We start from the raw sequence: 17,656 nt of genomic DNA on the forward strand, positions 1-17,656 counted from the left end.
CATCCAGCAGCTGGATTACGAACAGCTGCCCTTCAAATGCAAGGTATGTCACGAGTATGGTCATTTTGCCAATAGATGTAGCAAGTTAAAAGTAAATGAAGTAGAACATAATGAGGAAAATGCAGAAGCACCATGGGAACAAGTTAAAAGGAAAAAGTCCTCCTCTAATCCGGGCACTAGCTCCACAGCCCCTTCGGCAACAAACCAACCTAACCCTCCTCCTCCTCCCTCCTCAGCTTTTCCCTCCTCCTCCAACCCCTTCGAATCTCTAGCAGCTGAAGTTCCGCCCTCCCCTCCACAATCCCCTCGCCCAGTCTCTCCGTGCACCAACCCTCCCCCCTCCCCCCCTCCTACCATCGAAAGAATCCTCACTAGAAACAAAGCAAAAGAAGCCAACCAGCCATCAGATCCCCCGAGAAAAGTTGGTCGAAAATCGAATAAAGAGCTAAGGGACGAAACAGCAGCCAAAGAGATGGCAACCGGTACCCAACAACCCATGGATTCATTCCTAGGCAAGCTAAAAGGAAGCGGCGAAAAGGCCAAGGAGAAATCAGGATCCCACCCCACAACTGGTAAATAATGAACTTGGTCTCTTGGAATTGTAGGGGGATCGGCTCTTCCTTAAAGATGAAAGCAATCAAGGACCTTATAAATCAGGAACAGCCAGACATTCTCCTAATCCAGGAGACCAAAACCACCGAGCAGGACTTTCTACTCCAAATCCAAAGATTCAAAAACTACACAGGCATCTCAAAAGGTTCAGATGGGGCCTCAGGAGGTATAGGAACATTATGGAACAAAAATAAGTGGGAAATCATCAATTCTCAGCTATGCAACTGGTGGATCAGAACAGATCTAAGGAATAAAAGCAACCAAGAAGTTTATTACATCTATAATATATATGCACCTAACCACTACAGAGACAAAGCCAGCTGCTGGAACTCGATAGAAGAGGATCTCACCACTATCCATAGCAGCAGGATAATACTGGGGGGAGATTTGAATCTAATTAGGCAGGTGGAAGAAAAATATGGCGGGAACTACCATGCAGACCCATCGAGAGACAAGTTAGAAGCCATCATTCAGCTCTTCAACTTGATAGACACCCCACTGTCGAATGGCAAATACACATGGACCAATAAGAGAACAGGATCACACAATATAAAAGAGAGGCTGGACAGGATCCTAATTCAGGAAGGTGTAGCAGGTAATTTCCAAGCAATCAGGAGTTACATTATTCATGGCACAGCTTCGGACCATAAGGCCGTGGTCCTCACCTTGGACAAAGGAATAAACTTAGGCCCTCTCCCTTTCAAATATAACAAAGCCTGGGACTCCCATGAGGACTTTCGCACCCTTGTACGAAATCAGTGGGCAAATGAAGTACTAGGCTCGCCACATTTCGTATGGGAAACAAAGATAAAACATCTCAGGACAGTCATAAAGCAATGGGCGAGGGAGAAAGCAACCTCTGAAAGGAAAAAGAAAACAGAGCTGTTAACAGAGATGGAGAGCTGGCACAAAGAAAAAGAACAGATGCAATACACAGCAGAAGATCTAGAGAAGGAAAAAAACTTGTACAAAGAGCTATATAGGCAAAATCGCGTGGAAGAAGAGGAGCTAAGAATGAAATCCCGCTGCTTATGGTTGAAAGCTGGGGATAAAAATACCTCTTTCTTTCACAATAATGTCAAAATTAGAAGAGCCAGCAATCAGATAGACAAAATAGAAGTGGAAGGGAGGGAGTTGAAGGAGCAAGAAGACATAAAAAACGCAGCATTTCATCACTTCAAGGCTCTTCTTTCGGCAGATCCCCAACAATATGACAGCGCTGCATTCCTAAGTGTAATAGAGAGCAAAATAACAGAGGAACACAATAACAAGTTGGAGCAAGATCCTACAGCAGAAGAAATCAAAGAAGCCACCTTCAACATGCAGCAAGATAAGGCCCCGGGGCCGGACGGTTTTACAGTTGCATTTTACAGGCAGCATTGGGAAACTATAAAGAAAGATTTTGTGAGAATGGTAAAAAATGTATTTAGAAAACACAAGTTGGGGGACTACACAAAGTCTTCGCACATAGCCTTGATTCCCAAGGAAGCAAACCCCAAATCTTTTGATAGGTTCCGGCCCATTTCGCTCTGCAACGTTTCATACAAGATCATAACAAAAATAATTGCCAACAGGCTGAAGAATTTTCTTCCTCTTCTAATTTCAGAGAATCAGGGCGGCTTTGTTCCAAAAAGGCAGATCATTGATAATGTTATTTTAATCCAGGAAGCCATTCATAGCAGCCACAATAGAGGAGAACGTGGAATGATCATCAAACTGGACATGGCCAACGCATTTGACCGAGTGGACCACTCCTTCTTAAGTGCAGTCCTAAAAAAATTTGGCTTTTCCTCCAACTTTGTTAGCATCATCAGCGGGTGTATCTCCAACCCCTGGACTGCCCCGCTGATCAATGGTCGCCCCAGCAATTTCTTCAGAAGTTCCAGGGGGCTAAGGCAAGGTTGCCCCCTCTCCCCTTTCCTTTACATTATCATGGCGGAGACTCTGAGTGTTCATCTAGAAAATCTTCGCAACAAAAAAGAAATCACAGGAATTCGCATTGAAAGAGGAATAAAGGAGATAAATCATTCGCTATTCGCGGATGACACTTTATTAATTGGGGGAGCCTCCAGTCTGATGGCTAGGAGGTTCAAAAGAGTTCTGGATGCATTCCTTCAAGCTTCCGGAGGCAAACTGAACAACAGAAAATGTAAACTGTACACTTGGAATGTGCCCTATCAGACACAGCAGAGAATAGCCCAAATTTTGGACATTCCACTTCAAAAAAATTGGAGCTCATTTCCTTACTTGGGTCTGCCCCTGGCAAAGAATCACATCAAAGCAGAGGTTTGGACAAATCACATTGAAAAGATGAAAGGCCTTCTCTTGAGCTGGGGCGCCTCTTGGCTAAACCTAGCTGGCAGAACCATCCTTATAAAGTCTGTCCTTTCAGGTCTCCCAATTTACCAATATGCGGTCATTATGGCTCCTGCAAGTATCCATAAACATATGGAACTCATAATGAGAAGTTTTCTCTGGCAGGGAGGTAAACAGGACACAAAGAAATTCAGCCTTGTCAACTGGGAACAAGTCACCCTTCCTTATGAAAAAGGAGGTCTCTCCATAAAAATTCCAAGCCTTTCCAACCAGGCGTTGGGGCTCAAACTGATCTGGAGGATTCTCACAGGAAATGGCTCGTGGTGGGTGGAGACAATAAAAAGGAAATATCTCAGAGGTCCAAACTCCAACATCCTCAATGAACCAATAGCAGACAGGCCATGCACTCCGATGTGGCGTCTCATCAAGAAAGTCTTGGCACACTTCAGAGAAAATGTCTCCAAACTCCCAGGCAATGGAAAGAACATCAAAATATGGTCTGACAGAATAATGAACTCCAATCCCAGAAACCTACTCCAAGAGCTCAGGCCCCTGCAAGATTGGATGGAGGAAAGAAAGATAATCACCCTGTACGATATATCTCTGTGGAACCAAAATAGATGGCTTGCCTGGAAAGATTTGCAACTCCCTCTGGACCTCAAAGAACTCTGGCTCACATTGAAGCTTTCACTCTCTGGATCAGCACCAATCAACAAGGAGATCGAAGACAGACACATCTGGGACATTGGTGGAGGGCCCTTCTCAGTAAAAGAAGGATATAAATCTTTACAAAATTCAAACCCTGCACCAAAATGGAACCTCCACACAGCTGCCTGGAAGTCAGAATGCCTCCCAAAAGTAAAACACTTCAATTGGACCCTTTTAAAAGGAAAAATTCTTACAGCTGAGAATCTGCGAAAGAGAGGAATTCAAGGCCCTTCGATCTGCTGTTTCTGCCGATCAGAGGAGGAGTCTATCCAGCACTCCTTCCTTCTCTGCCCCTTCGCTAAAAGTTGTTGGAAACAGTTAACAAGGCCCTTGGATACTCGGGGAATCCCCGACCAGATGCACAATCTTCAGAAGAACTGGAAGAAAGATTTCCCCCACTCTAGAAAAGGCAAGAATAATCTAATCAGAGTGTGGAAGTGCATCCCTCCTACCCTATGCTGGAATCTCTGGCTAGCTAGGAACAATCACGTTTTTAACAACAAAACGCCTAAACTAGACAATGTCATAGCAAAAACAATTGCTAACATTTCTGAAGCTGTCAGCGCCAACTTCATAGCCCCTCCAGACCAGACGAGCTGGGCACAAGAGGAAAGGGATTGGTACAGTAACTTCAACATCAGCCACTCTCAGAGTCCTCCCCCCCAGAACAAAGCACATCAGAAGCCTTCCAACTGGAAACTTAGGGGAACTAAAGAAGAGGTAAGCCAATGGATTTTCAATCAAAATCGCCCCCTTCTTTTCTTTGATGGCGCTTCAAAGAACAATCCCGGAGAAGCAGGAGCAGGAGGCATAATTAAAGACCATAAGGGGATTTCCATCTGCAGTTATGAATGGGGACTTGGAAAGGCCTCGAATAACATAGCTGAAGCCTACAGCTTATTCCTAGGCACTGAAATTCTCTCCAGACTGGGATTAAGGAACGTCATCATTATTGGGGACTCGGCCATCATCATCTCAGCTATGAGCACAGACAAAGAATTCAGCAAAGCAGGCCTCAACAACATAAGGATGAGAATTATCGACAACATCAGAAATTTGGGCGAAGTAACCTTTAGGCACGTCCTAAGAGAAAATAACGCAGAGGCGGACTTCTTAGCCAGCAAGGCAGTTAACAGGCAGCAAGGACAGGTTTGCGAGAATGAAAGAATATATGAAAGGGCGATACCATAAGAAACCAAATTGCCAGACAGCACACAAGAACAGCGTCTTCGGAATCTGTCATATCAGCAATCACTTCACCGGTCTCTCATCCTTCGTTTCTCCTTTCCCCCTCACTCCGCCGTCTTTCTCCCCTCCCATCGATCCCAGAACAATGCACTCTCATTCCTCTAGTGATCTCCCCTCTGACTCATCAGGCAGTCATCATTTCCGTCCATCTGGAGAGCGCACTTCGAACCTGAAGCAAGATTTGCTCCCTCATCTCAGATCCCGCTCTGCCCGAGATCGATACCTTATTGATTCCTCATTCCTCCTGCTTTATCCTCTCGAAAGACCAAATCGGTACTATACTACTCAGAACAGGTCCCCAATCCCGTTCCATGCCATATCAGTCATCCTTTCACATGAGTCTCAGATTCACTCTGCAGATATTCTCTGCATCGACTCTCTGTTTCAATGCCTCGACATCCATTCCACGTACAACAAGATTTTATTTGAAGATCTCAATCACTTCATGAGCAGATCACCACAGACTTGGCTCAAGCAAGGGGGGGATCCTCATCAAACTATATATAGAAGCTCGGATCAAAGCGACCATGCACACTTCATCGTTACTGGGCTCCTTCAGTGCGAAATTCTCAGGCGTCGACATTCTCCTGAAGCGGATCGCTCCCATCGGAAGCGTGTCCAGCGCTCCCTGATCGTGGTAATCTCTGTTTTCGTAATTCTTGTGTTTAAGTTCACTAACAGTTGGATTAACAGGGGCAGCAGAGCTCCTCAGGTCCCTCTGGTCCTCTCCGGCCCTCCCGGCGCAGCTCCGCCCTCCTCATTTCTGACTTATTCCCTCCCATTCACAGCTTTCCCCTCTGGTTTCCTTCCCCCATCTGATCTCGGCTCGCCTCCTCATTCACAAATTCCCCATCATCAAGTAGCTCGGATGGCAGACCAACAGGGTCAGACATCTGCTCAGGATAAGGCCAGCAATCCCCTTGACAAGATCTTCAACAACAAGGATTGCACCATGTGCAAAACCCACACTTTCATGATCAATCGCTTGACTAAGCAACTCAATGAGCTGAAGGACGATTATCAGGCTGACAGGAATTCGAAGCGCAAGAAGTTGGAGAAAAGAAAGGCTGAGATAGAAACGCTGAAGGAGAGATGCAGTCATTTGGAGGAGGCCATCGAGCACATCCGCTCCCTAACTCAGAGCTCCCAAGCAGAGGCTTCAACTAAAGCCAGCATCAGGAAAGACCCGCTTCCTGATGATTCCGCCACTCAAAAACTTCCATAAAGGTTATGCATTGTAAATTTTGCTGGATAGGTGGCTCCTTCGTAAGGCAATACAGTCGGTTTTATTTTGCTTTCTGTTTAACCAAGAGAAGCAACGAGGAAACTGGGTCTGCGAACCCGCTTTTGATCCTCAGCTCTCAGATCTATTTTCCTTATGTACTAGAACTCTGTTTTGTTGGCTTTTATAATACATAAGTATCCGATTCTGTAAAAATATATATATATATATATTTTTGAATGCATAAATGGATTCAACACCTTGTAAACCTCAACCCTCTGGGAGACTTGAATTATGCACATTAAAAAATTTAAATTTAAGTTTTTAAAAATCTCTGTCACATTTTGATGAAAGTTAACCAGAAAAAATGACTTCAAAAATGACATTTCCTCTGTAAGTTAGACTATGTCAAAAATAAATATGTAACACAAACATATGTAAATTAAAAGTATATTTTAATCTTTAAATTTTGTTGTCATTTATTATTTTTGAATATACATGTGTGTTAATTTTTTATTTATATCATATGAACTTAAATTGTATAAATTTATATATTTATAAACAATTGTAATAGAAGTGTAATATTTCAATAAAATACAAAAGTTAAATATATATGAGAAACATATGTATATTAAAAAATATTTTAATCCCTATATTCTGTTGTCATTCATATATATATAGTCACATTATATATAAAAAAGAGTTAACAACTATTCTTAGCACCAACCATCATAACTTTGCATCTACCAAGTGCCAAGAAGGCTCAAATCCCTTGAGATGCAAATCTCTTTTAGAGTGAAAAGGAATTTGATTCTCTCTGCACCCTCTCTATATAACCTGAACTAAGATGGATCTAGGCGGAAAGAGCTAACCAGCCATATATTGGGTATTTAATGCCGAAATAGGAGCACGCAAGTTAACGCGATAACACGGGAGCGGGCAATTTCGGCATTAAATAATATTTGCCCGCTCCCGTGTTATCGGGCTAACTTGCGTGCTCCTATTTCGGCATTAAATACCCAATATATGGCTGGTTAGCTCTTTCCTTGGTTTAATTCCCCCCTTTAAATATGTTATATTCCACATGAATACCATGGGTTAATGCCATGAGTCATTTTCATTTTTATTATTATTTTATTTTTATAGGGCTATTGATTGATATAGGTTGGTTTGATCCCCCTTTAAATATGTTATATTCCACATGAATACCATGAGTCGTTTTCATTTTTTATTATTATTTTATTTTTATAGGGCTATTTTTATTTTGTTACGTTTTTTATTTTGTTTGACCAAATCTTTTTATTTAATTTAATTTTTACAATGATTAAAAAAAAAAAACTACAACAATTTTTAGTATGTGTGTGTGTCAAATTTTATACAATTTGGAACTTAATTTTATTTTCAAAATTTTAATTGTTGATTTTTTTGTCAAACTTTAAAGTCGTGGAACTAAGAAAGGAGCATGAACATGATTTAGTATATATCATAGGTTTTTTATATACTAACCTAGATCCATATTGTAACGCCCTGCGTTCTTGGGCACGGGCGCGCACACCCTCCGTCATGGAAAATCAACTAAGTATGCATGCGAAGGTCCGTCGTCATTGGAGAGGTTGCGAAGTATATATATGATGGGCGGGCAGCACATATGAACGCACCCACACTTGGGCGAGCCGACGTTGGAGGCAAGCATACGTGGGCGTTCATGGTAACAATTGGAAGGTCGGCTTGGAGTCAGATGGCGACCTTGGCAGCGTATATATTACAATGGACTGCGGTGCATTTCAACCATCGAACTCTCATACACTCATACGCATAAGAGGAAAGGAAATCTGCGCAAGGAAGATAAGGAGATGCGCACATCTCATGCGCATTGTTATCTAAGGTGCAGTTTGGATTTCTAATGCCGATTTGGGTGGAGGCTAGTGTGCCGGGGTTCGTTTTGTGTACAGTTTCGTGCAGGATTTGGTAGGAAGGTTGGGTGGCTCGGGTGAGCACCTCTTCTTGTGCAAAGGTGCACGATACATTGTAAAAGGCAGGTGGCCTGCCTGTTGTAAAATTCGGTTAAGTGTGAGACTTGGTTCGGCCAAGACACACTGTTGTATTGTAAAATGATATTCTTAATACATTGTCGGGCAGACTTTTTGGGAGTTGCCCCTCCCTTTGTACTTGCTTATTGTTGATGTTCTCGGTTTATTGTTCATGGTTAATAATTGAGAATGGTCTTCACTAAAGTATAAAGGATAATGCTTTATTCAGTTGCAAAAACATAAGTTAAGTATGTTCATGTTGAAGTAGGCGTAGTCCACGGGTGTTAGTATTGTTAAAAAGAAAGTGCTCGGTGGTGCCGCACCTCGCTACAAGCGGTTGGAAGATCACCGCAGGTGTAGGGGCGTGACAGTTGGTATCAGAGCTCGGTCAGAGCTGGAGAGCAAAGGTTGCTCGTGGCAGTGATAAGGGTACTTGCAGGTGAAGGAAGTCGTTTCACACGAAGTGGAACAAGGGTTGGTTCAGGTTGCAGGATACTCGGTGGAATTGTTGAATGGTCGAGACTAGATCACAAAGGAAGAAGAAGCTGGTCGAAATGGCAGCTGGGTCTCAAGCCGGGTCTAGTCATGATGAGAAGGATACTACTATTGGGTTCATTGAAAAGGTGGTGGAAAAGATAGAGAATATGGAGATTTCTTGGAAAGAAGAACTCGATGAACTCCGAACACAGAATGATGAGCTTAAGACACAAAATGAGTACACTGATCTTAGGTGTGCACAACTTGAACAAAGAATCAAAGAGGTCGAGGAATCAAGAAATCAAGGTCTTGCAGAGATCGTGAACTTGAAGAAGACTCTTAAAGATACAAAGAATGAGCTTATGATTGTGAAGAGGGCCATGGGGCATAATTCATTTGGGGGAATGCCTCATATGAAGGTCAAGGAACCGGAATCTTATGATGGAACAAGGAAGGCAGCAATTCTTGGCAACTTCTTGTGGGACGTGGAGCAGTACTTGGAGCGGTTGAACCTGGTTGATGGTGAGACACAAGTCAAGGTAGCTACTCAGTTCTTGACAAAGGATGCTAAGATGTGGTGGCGAAGGAGGGTGGACCAGATTGCCAATGGCAGTGCTGATGACATCACTTCGTGGAAAGACTTGAAGAAGGCTTTGCAGACCCACTTCAGTCCTCAGGATGACACATGGGAAGCAAGGACCAAACTCAAGTACATAAAGCAAATAGGAAGCCTACAAGCATACCAGCAAGAGTATTCAAGTGTAGCTTTGGAACTTCATGACATGGCAGAAAAAGACAAGGTGTTCAACTTCATTATGGGATTGAAACCTTGGGCACGCAACGAGGTGAGGAGACAGAAGATTAGAACACTTGAAGAAGCTTTTGCTGCAGTTGATAGGTTGGTGGATCACTTTGAGGAAACTTCTGATGACAAGAAGAAGAAGACCGAAAAGCCAAAAGAGAAGAAGGATGATGGTGCTTCAAAATCGGAGGATGGCCCGAAAATGAAGAACCCTTTGAAGTGTTGGTTATGTGCAGGACCACACACGGTGAAGAATTGTCCCTCTAAACCAAAGGTGGCTACGGTTGCACAGTCTGATGATGAGAGTAATGATGCTTCTGTGGGGATGATGCAGATACTTGGTGCTTCTGCTACTACAGAAGTAGTCTCTAAGAGAGACCCAGAAAGAAACAAGTTAGAGTATGTTCGAATGAAGGTTGGAGGTACTAATGTGCTCACTATGGTGGATAGTGGAGCTTCTCACAACTTCATGAACGAGGAAACTGCAAGAAGAATTGGGCTGAAGTTTGTACCGGCAAAGGCACAAATGAAGACAGTGAATTCTCCTCCTATGGACATTCTTGGTATAGCTGAGAAAGTGGACACTACACTTGGTGAATGGACCGGAAAGGTGGACTTCACTATAGTGCGGATTGATGACTACGAAGCTGTATTGGGGATGGAGTTTATGAAACAATTCGATGCTATGATTGTACCACATTTGAAGAAGCTCTACATTTATGATGGAAGGGAAGATGTGCCCATCGGTGTGCCTACCGTTGGTGCAACAAGACCTTATTGTAAAGTGGGAGCAATGCAAATGGAGGATAAGGAAAAAGTGAACAAGCGGCTGTCCACTGTTGAGGCAAAGCTTGTGGAGCAGTCAGTGGTCATCAAGACACTTTCAGATAGCATCTTGGACTTAACAAGAAGGCTAGAGCTGGTGGAAGATGATGATGATGATGATGAGGTATATGTGAGGCCGGATGTCCAGAAGGAAGACCAGGTTGCTTATCTACAAAGGATGGAGATTGAGGATCCTGATAGATGGATCGAGTTGATTAGTGAGGGAGAGCCTTCAGGCTCTACTCCCTCTACATCTTCTTAGATGAGTAAGAAGATGGGCTCATTGTTAGCTGCTCATGGCAGTGAGTCCTCAAGCATATGGAGCAGGTATGATTGATGATGGCATGTTGCAGATGAGATGGATGGAGTTTCCATGGACCTGAGCATGGATTATGGAGATACATACCTTGGTATGGTGAGCTTGGTGGCAGTTGGTCACTAGGCCGGGACATAGTGGAGAAAGAGTCTCTACATATGTTGCAAGGATGTTTGCCTTGTGCAGAAAGGTCGACATCCTGAATGATGATGATCTTGGTGGAGAGCTACCGGGATGATATGTTGTCGAGGACGACAACGATTTCCAGTGGGGGAGAATGTAACACCCTGCATTCTTGGGCACGGGCGCGCGCTTCCTCCGTCATGGAAAATCAACTAAGTATGCATGCGAAGGTCCGTCGTCATTGGAGAGGTTGCGAAGTATATATATGATGGGCGAGCAGCACATATGAACGCACCCACACTTGGGCGAGCCGACGTTGGAGGCAAGCATACGTGGGCGTTCATGGTAACAATTGGAAGGTCGGCTTGGAGTCAGATGGCGACCTTGGCAGCATATATATTACAATGGACTGCGGTGCATTTCAACCATCGAACTCTCATACACTCATATGCATAAGAGGAAAGGAAATCTGCGCAAAGAAGATAAGGAGATGCGCACATCTCATGCGCATTGTTATCTAAGGTGCAGTTTGGATTTCTAATGCCGATTTGGGTGGAGGCTAGTGTGCCGGGGTTCGTTTTGTGTACAGTTTCGTGCAAGATTTGGTAGGAAGGTTGGGTGGCTCGGGTGAGCACCTCTTCTTGTGCAAAGGTGCACGATACATTGTAAAAGGTAGGTGGCCTGCCTGTTGTAAAATTCGGTTAAGTGTGAGACTTGGTTCGGCCAAGACACACTGTTGTATTGTAAACTGATATTCTTAATACATTGTCGGGCAAACTTTCTGGGAGTTGCCCCTCCCTTTGTACTTGCTTATTGTTGATGTTCTCGGTTTATTGTTCATGGTTAATAATTGAGAATGGTCTTCACTAAAGTATAAAGGATAATGCTTTATTCAGTTGCAAAAACATAAGTTAAGTATGTTCATGTTGAAGTAGGCGTAGTCCACGGGTGTTAGTATTGTTAAAAAGAAAGCGCTCGGTGGTGCCGCACCTCGCTACAAGCGGTTGGAAGATCACCGCAGGTGTAGGGGCGTGACACATATTAACTCCATATCTATTAAGAGTCTAGATGGATCAAATATCTCAAGGTGTAAAAGAGATTTGATCACATAATTATTAATTATTAATTTTATTTTATGTTATTTTATTTTTATGTAATATTATGAGTCAAAATGTTTAGATAACATAACATAGTAGGACATTGCATCATCTCTTTCATACTAGACTAGAGCAATTCAATAGTTAGAATAAATAAATAAATATAATAAAATTATTATAAGTATTAAGTCTTTCTATGGTCATTAATAAATTTAAACATAGAATTTTAAAATATTATGATTACTAATATGAATTATCATTATTTTTATTTATTTTAATGTAATATGCTTACTACCAAGTTTCTTTAAAAATGTATTATACATACTTATAATACATACTTATTATTTTTATTACTTTTTATTAATTCTCTAATTGAATCTACATTATGTTTTATTATTATTATTTTGCATTTATTGTTTTACTACTATATCTTTCGAGTAATTGATTTTATATCAATTTATTTTCTTTAATTTAATTTTAAATCTAAAGACTCGTTAATCTATGGTTCCAATGGAACATCTATGCAATAACGACATGAAGGAATCTCATCGCAATCATATATTTTTAAGTAGTATTTAACCTTGATCCTATCCATAAAACCAAATATTATATTGTATTACAATATCATCTTACACTTCAAAAAAAATATGCAAATGATATATATATGTGCGTGCGTCTGTTAAAATAATTTGTATAATCAACATTGATAAAATGTATTTTTATGCAATTAAACTAGACTAGATCTATCTTAACCCTGGATCTATCAAGCATCTCGAGGGATCAAATATCTCGAGGTGCAAACCTCCTTTTTTAGTGCAAAAATTGGGTAAAGGTTTGCACCTTGAGAGATTTGATCCTTCTTGGTGCATGATATATTCAGAGTTAAGATGGATATAGGTTGGTTTCAGTCATGCACAATCACACAAAGTTTGTTGAATATTTATTTATTCTTACCATTTTAATTACGCTAAATATTTTTAAGATTAATCTAGTCATTTAATTTTAAATTTTCTTAATTACCATAGTTTGTTGAGATGATAGAGACTATTATTCATAACCTGAGTGATGAAAAATGATGAAATAAAAATTTCGAATGCCAAATGACAATGTAACACTGTTGAATGATATAAAATGTGAATAATAAGAATATAGTCAATTACAAATAGTCTTCATTGTGTTCAATCTCAAACTAATGTCTTCTATTGTTCTTATCATCACACCTGTTTATTTTGCCACCTTTTCATATCAATTATATGAAAGGCTAGTTGAAATCGTAGACCATTCAAATATTTAACTCGGGCTATTTTACTAAACAAAATACATTGTCTCTCTTGTTGTCCAATATTAATAGTAGTTTTCTTCAAAGTCAATCATTGTGACTTATCTAGTGCTAAATCCCAAGTAATTTTCATTGTTAATTGTTTTCTATTACCTTATTTGAATGCAAAGTGACTAGCAATGTTGAATTATGGAAAACGAGAATAATGAGAATATAGTCAATTACAAATAGTTTACAGTTTCAAGAAGCACACATTTCAAGTAAGTGAATATTTTATTTAAGATGAAAATTCAAGTATTTTATTTATTGTTTAATTACTATAACACAAAAATCAATGCACGTCATCAATAAATAAAAAATCTTTCACTAAAATCAATGCACATTATTAATCTAATTACTTTGAAATTAATGTAGATCATACATCTAGTTATATCAAATTAGAAATCAACATCTACACTAAAATCAATGCATCTATTGCAAGCAATGAAATAGGACTAGAAATCAATATCTACACTAAAATCATGCATCTAGTGCAAGCAATCAAATATGATTAGAAATCAACATCTATACTGAAATCAATGCATCTAATGCAAGAAATCAAACAAAATTAGAATTCAACATCTACACCGAAATCAATGCATTTAGTGCAAGCAATCAAACAGAATTAGAATTCAACATCTACATTTAAATAAATGAATCTAGTGCAAGAAATAAAATAGGATTAGAAATCAACAACTACAATGAAATCAATGCATCTAGTGCAATCAATCAAATAATATTAGGAATCAACATCTACACTAAAATAAATGCATCTATTTAAATGAAAAACCAAAATATTTATGGCTCTCTAAATCCAACTTCTTTTACCTTTTGTAAAAGCCTTACTTCCTCTTCCTCTATGGTTAATAATGTTCAATATTATATAATACTATATAATATATACAGTTCTCTTTATGTGTCTCTTTCGTATTCCCTCTCTCCCTCTCCATCTTTTTGTCTATTTCCCTCCCTCTCTCATTCCGTCTCTCCCCATCTCTTTGTTTCTCTTTCTCTCTCTCTCCCCACCATCTATATTTATATCTCCCTCCATGTCTCCTCCTTTGTGTCTCTATCTCACCCCTACCAAACATACACACTTTGTATCTATATTTATCTACCTCTACCTCCCTCCCTATGTCTCTCTCTCCTTCCCTCTCTCCCTCCTCCATATATATCTATATCTCCCTCTCATTGAAATGCGTAACTAGATTTGGTCTTCATAATGTCTAATGTAATCATGATTTTATGTATTTGATGTAAAGAGAAAAAGAATTATCATTATTATTTTTGTAGCATGGGTTTCATGCTCAAGGTTATTTTATTTAGTAGGTCAAGCACCCATTGTGTGCTTCTAGGTTTTGTCATTGAGTCAAGAAGTTTATTGAGTCATTGTTATAGATGTAAGGCCCTATTGGACATCTTGTATTATGTAAGAGAATTTAATTGAGTCATAAAATACCCTCCAAGATAAGTCAACCTTGCTACCATAAGTTGACCTACATGAAAGAACAAGTTGCCTCATGAAGGGTTGTTTGACCACCTTGTGAAGCCTATAAATAACAAGAACTCGACCTCACTTTAGAAGAATTCAATGAAGTTCGATTTACCAAGAGAAGAAGGCCTAGAACCAATGAAGAAAGAGAAGAAACTAAAAAGGAACAGTGAAGCATTTAGAGACTGTTTTTTGGGCCATCTCCAGCTCACGCATGTGAAAAAAATTAGGGCAATTGTTGCAACAACAAGACCAAAAGTAGTAGTCATCTTGGAGGTTGAAATCAAGTATCAAAAGACTCAAGATTGCAGGTTGAGTTATCAAGGAAGAAAGAGCAGATCAAGAGAAGGAAAAAGGAGGCTAGATTCACCATTATTTCCTCACACATGTCAACTAAGGTTTCTGCAGTAGAATCCGAAATTGCATTCTTGAAGCAGCAAGTCAAAAATTCTGGAAACACACTGAAATATGAAGTATTAGAGCAAGTTTGACTGGAATTAACTTTATGGAAGAGAAATTCATCAAGAAGAGATTTTATTTAGACTTGTAGGGATCTTTTTCAAGGGTCATAAATCTTATAATTCAGCATCTGAACATTCTACAAGAAGATAAGAGTTCTTGTGGTTTTTCCTCTCAAGAGGAGAGGTTTTGGCCCTGGCTTGCAGCCTACATTTTGTGTCCTCTTGTCTCTTTGATTTTCATTTTTTGGTAGCTGTTTGATGATAATAACATAATAATAATCAAGTGAAAAATAAGTTAATAACAAGTACATAAAGTTAAGTGAAATAACATCACAAATAGTTATCAAAGTAAGAGAAATCACTTAATCTAGTTGCCCCTAGATTTTTCAACATTGTATCAAAGCTAAAGTGGCAACATCAAGAAGAAGAGGTAGCTCGAAGATCATCCAATTGAAGAAGGATACCCAAGGGTTGATCACAAAGACATCATCAAGGAGAAACAAAAGGCATCAAGGAGGACTATCCATCACATCATCACAACTCTTGGAAGAAGAAGATGACTCAAAGACCCTACCTCCATGTAGGTTTTAACCTCGTACAGAAATTACCTGCATATGAATTCTAAAACACAAAAAATAAACAATGCGAGAGCATAACACATAAAACACATATACAAAGAGATTTTCCCCTGGATCCCAAAACCGAGACTACCAGCTTGATTTTTCATTATGTTCCTTTCAATGTTACAATACATATTTATACATGCTGAAGCATCCAATACCATGGACCAAAAACCATCACATCCAAAACCATGGACCGAAAACCATTGCGTCCAAAACCATGGACCGAAAACCATTGCGTCCAAAACCATGTGTGAAAACCATGCACAAAACCATAGGTAGGTCCGCCCAACCTAATATAGGGTCCAAAAAAAATTTCCCCGGGGCACTGCCCTAGACCCCGTAGAGGGGGGCTAACTCCCCCCTCAAACCCCCCTTTGACTTCCCCGTTGCGTAGTCAATGCAATGAAGGGGGGACTCTGCACCCCCTCTAAGCCCCCCGTAAACTACGTAGGCTAATCGTGGAAAGAATATAACACAACCCAACATTCTCCCCCTTGTTGTTTTCTTTCCACAGGAGAGCTTAGTCATTTATCCAGCCCTGAAACACCCATTGTTTCTCTACACCAAGAGAACTTCTCAGAGCTCACAGATTTTTTCAATGCATCTGCAGTATTCTTCAAAGTTTTTACCTTTACCAGCAACACCTTTTTGTCTTCTATCATCTCCCTCACAAAAGTGATATTGAACATCAATGTGCTTTGTCTTTGAATGATAAACAAGGTTCTTTGCCAAGAAAATTGCACTTTGGCTATCACAGTCTATCCTTATAGCTCCCTGTACTAACCCCATACTTGAACACAATCTCTGCAACCAAACTGCTTGCTTGCTTGCATGAGTGGCTGCCATGTATTTTGCCTCTATAGTTGATAATGCCACTACAAATTGTTTCTTACTCATCCAGTTGACTGCACCTCCAAATAGGTTAAACACATACCCGCTTGTAGATCTTCTCTGATCCAGATCTCCAGCCCAGTCTGCATCAACAAAGCCACGGATATCAAAAACTTTGTCCAATCCTGGTCTTCCTTGGTAGCACAAACCATAATCACTAGTGCCACACAAATACCTGAAAACCCGCTTCACTATTGTTCAATGCTTCTTTCCTGGTTTTGACATAAACCTGCTCAATACTCCCACTGCATGTGCAATGTCTGGTCTAGTACAAACCATTGCATACATCAGCTACAGACTGCACTTGCATATGGAACACGAGACATGTCCTCTTCCTCTTCTTGTGTCTTGGGACACTGTTCAGCATATAACTTCACACCTACATGAATAGGAACCTTCACCGGTTTACTATCCTGCGTATTAAACCTTTACAGTATTATCTTGACATACTTCCTCTAGTTTAACCAGAGCTTCCTCTTCCTCTTTGCCCGATCTCTTTTAATTTCCATGCCCAAAATATAGTTTGCAGCACCAAGATCTTTCATGTCAAATTTGGAGGACAATTGGGTCTTCAAATCCTGGATAATTTCTTTGTCATTTCCAACCAACTACATATCATCCACATATAAGACCAAATAAATAACACGGTCACAAATTAATTTAAAATACACACAGTGATCTGCTTTGCTTCCAGTGAAGCCAAGTCCCCACATAAATGTATCAAATTTTTGATACCACATCCTTGGTGACTGTTTTAACCCATACAAAGACTTCTTTAACTTGCATACTAGTTCTTTCTTACCCTTCACCGCAAAGCCTTCAGGTTGCTTCATGTAGATCTCCTCATCCAGATCCCCGTGAAGAAATGTTGTCTTCACATCCATCTGTTCTACCTCAAAATCAAAAGCAACAACAACAAATAAAAGTAATCTAATAGAAGCTACCTTGGCAACAGGAGAAAAAATATCACCAAAATCAATTCTCGGCACCTGGGAATAACCTTTTACTACCAACAGAGCTTTGTATTTCTCCACCTTTCCTTCTACATTTGTCTTCTTCTTGAACACCCATTTGCTGCCAATGGGTTTCCTTCCA

This window comes from Pinus tabuliformis, chromosome 3_1, assembly GCF_031772625.1.
Source record: "Pinus tabuliformis cultivar Carrire ecotype Pingquan chromosome 3_1, CPIR1, whole genome shotgun sequence".
Classification (NCBI taxonomy): Eukaryota; Viridiplantae; Streptophyta; class Pinopsida; order Pinales; family Pinaceae; genus Pinus; species Pinus tabuliformis.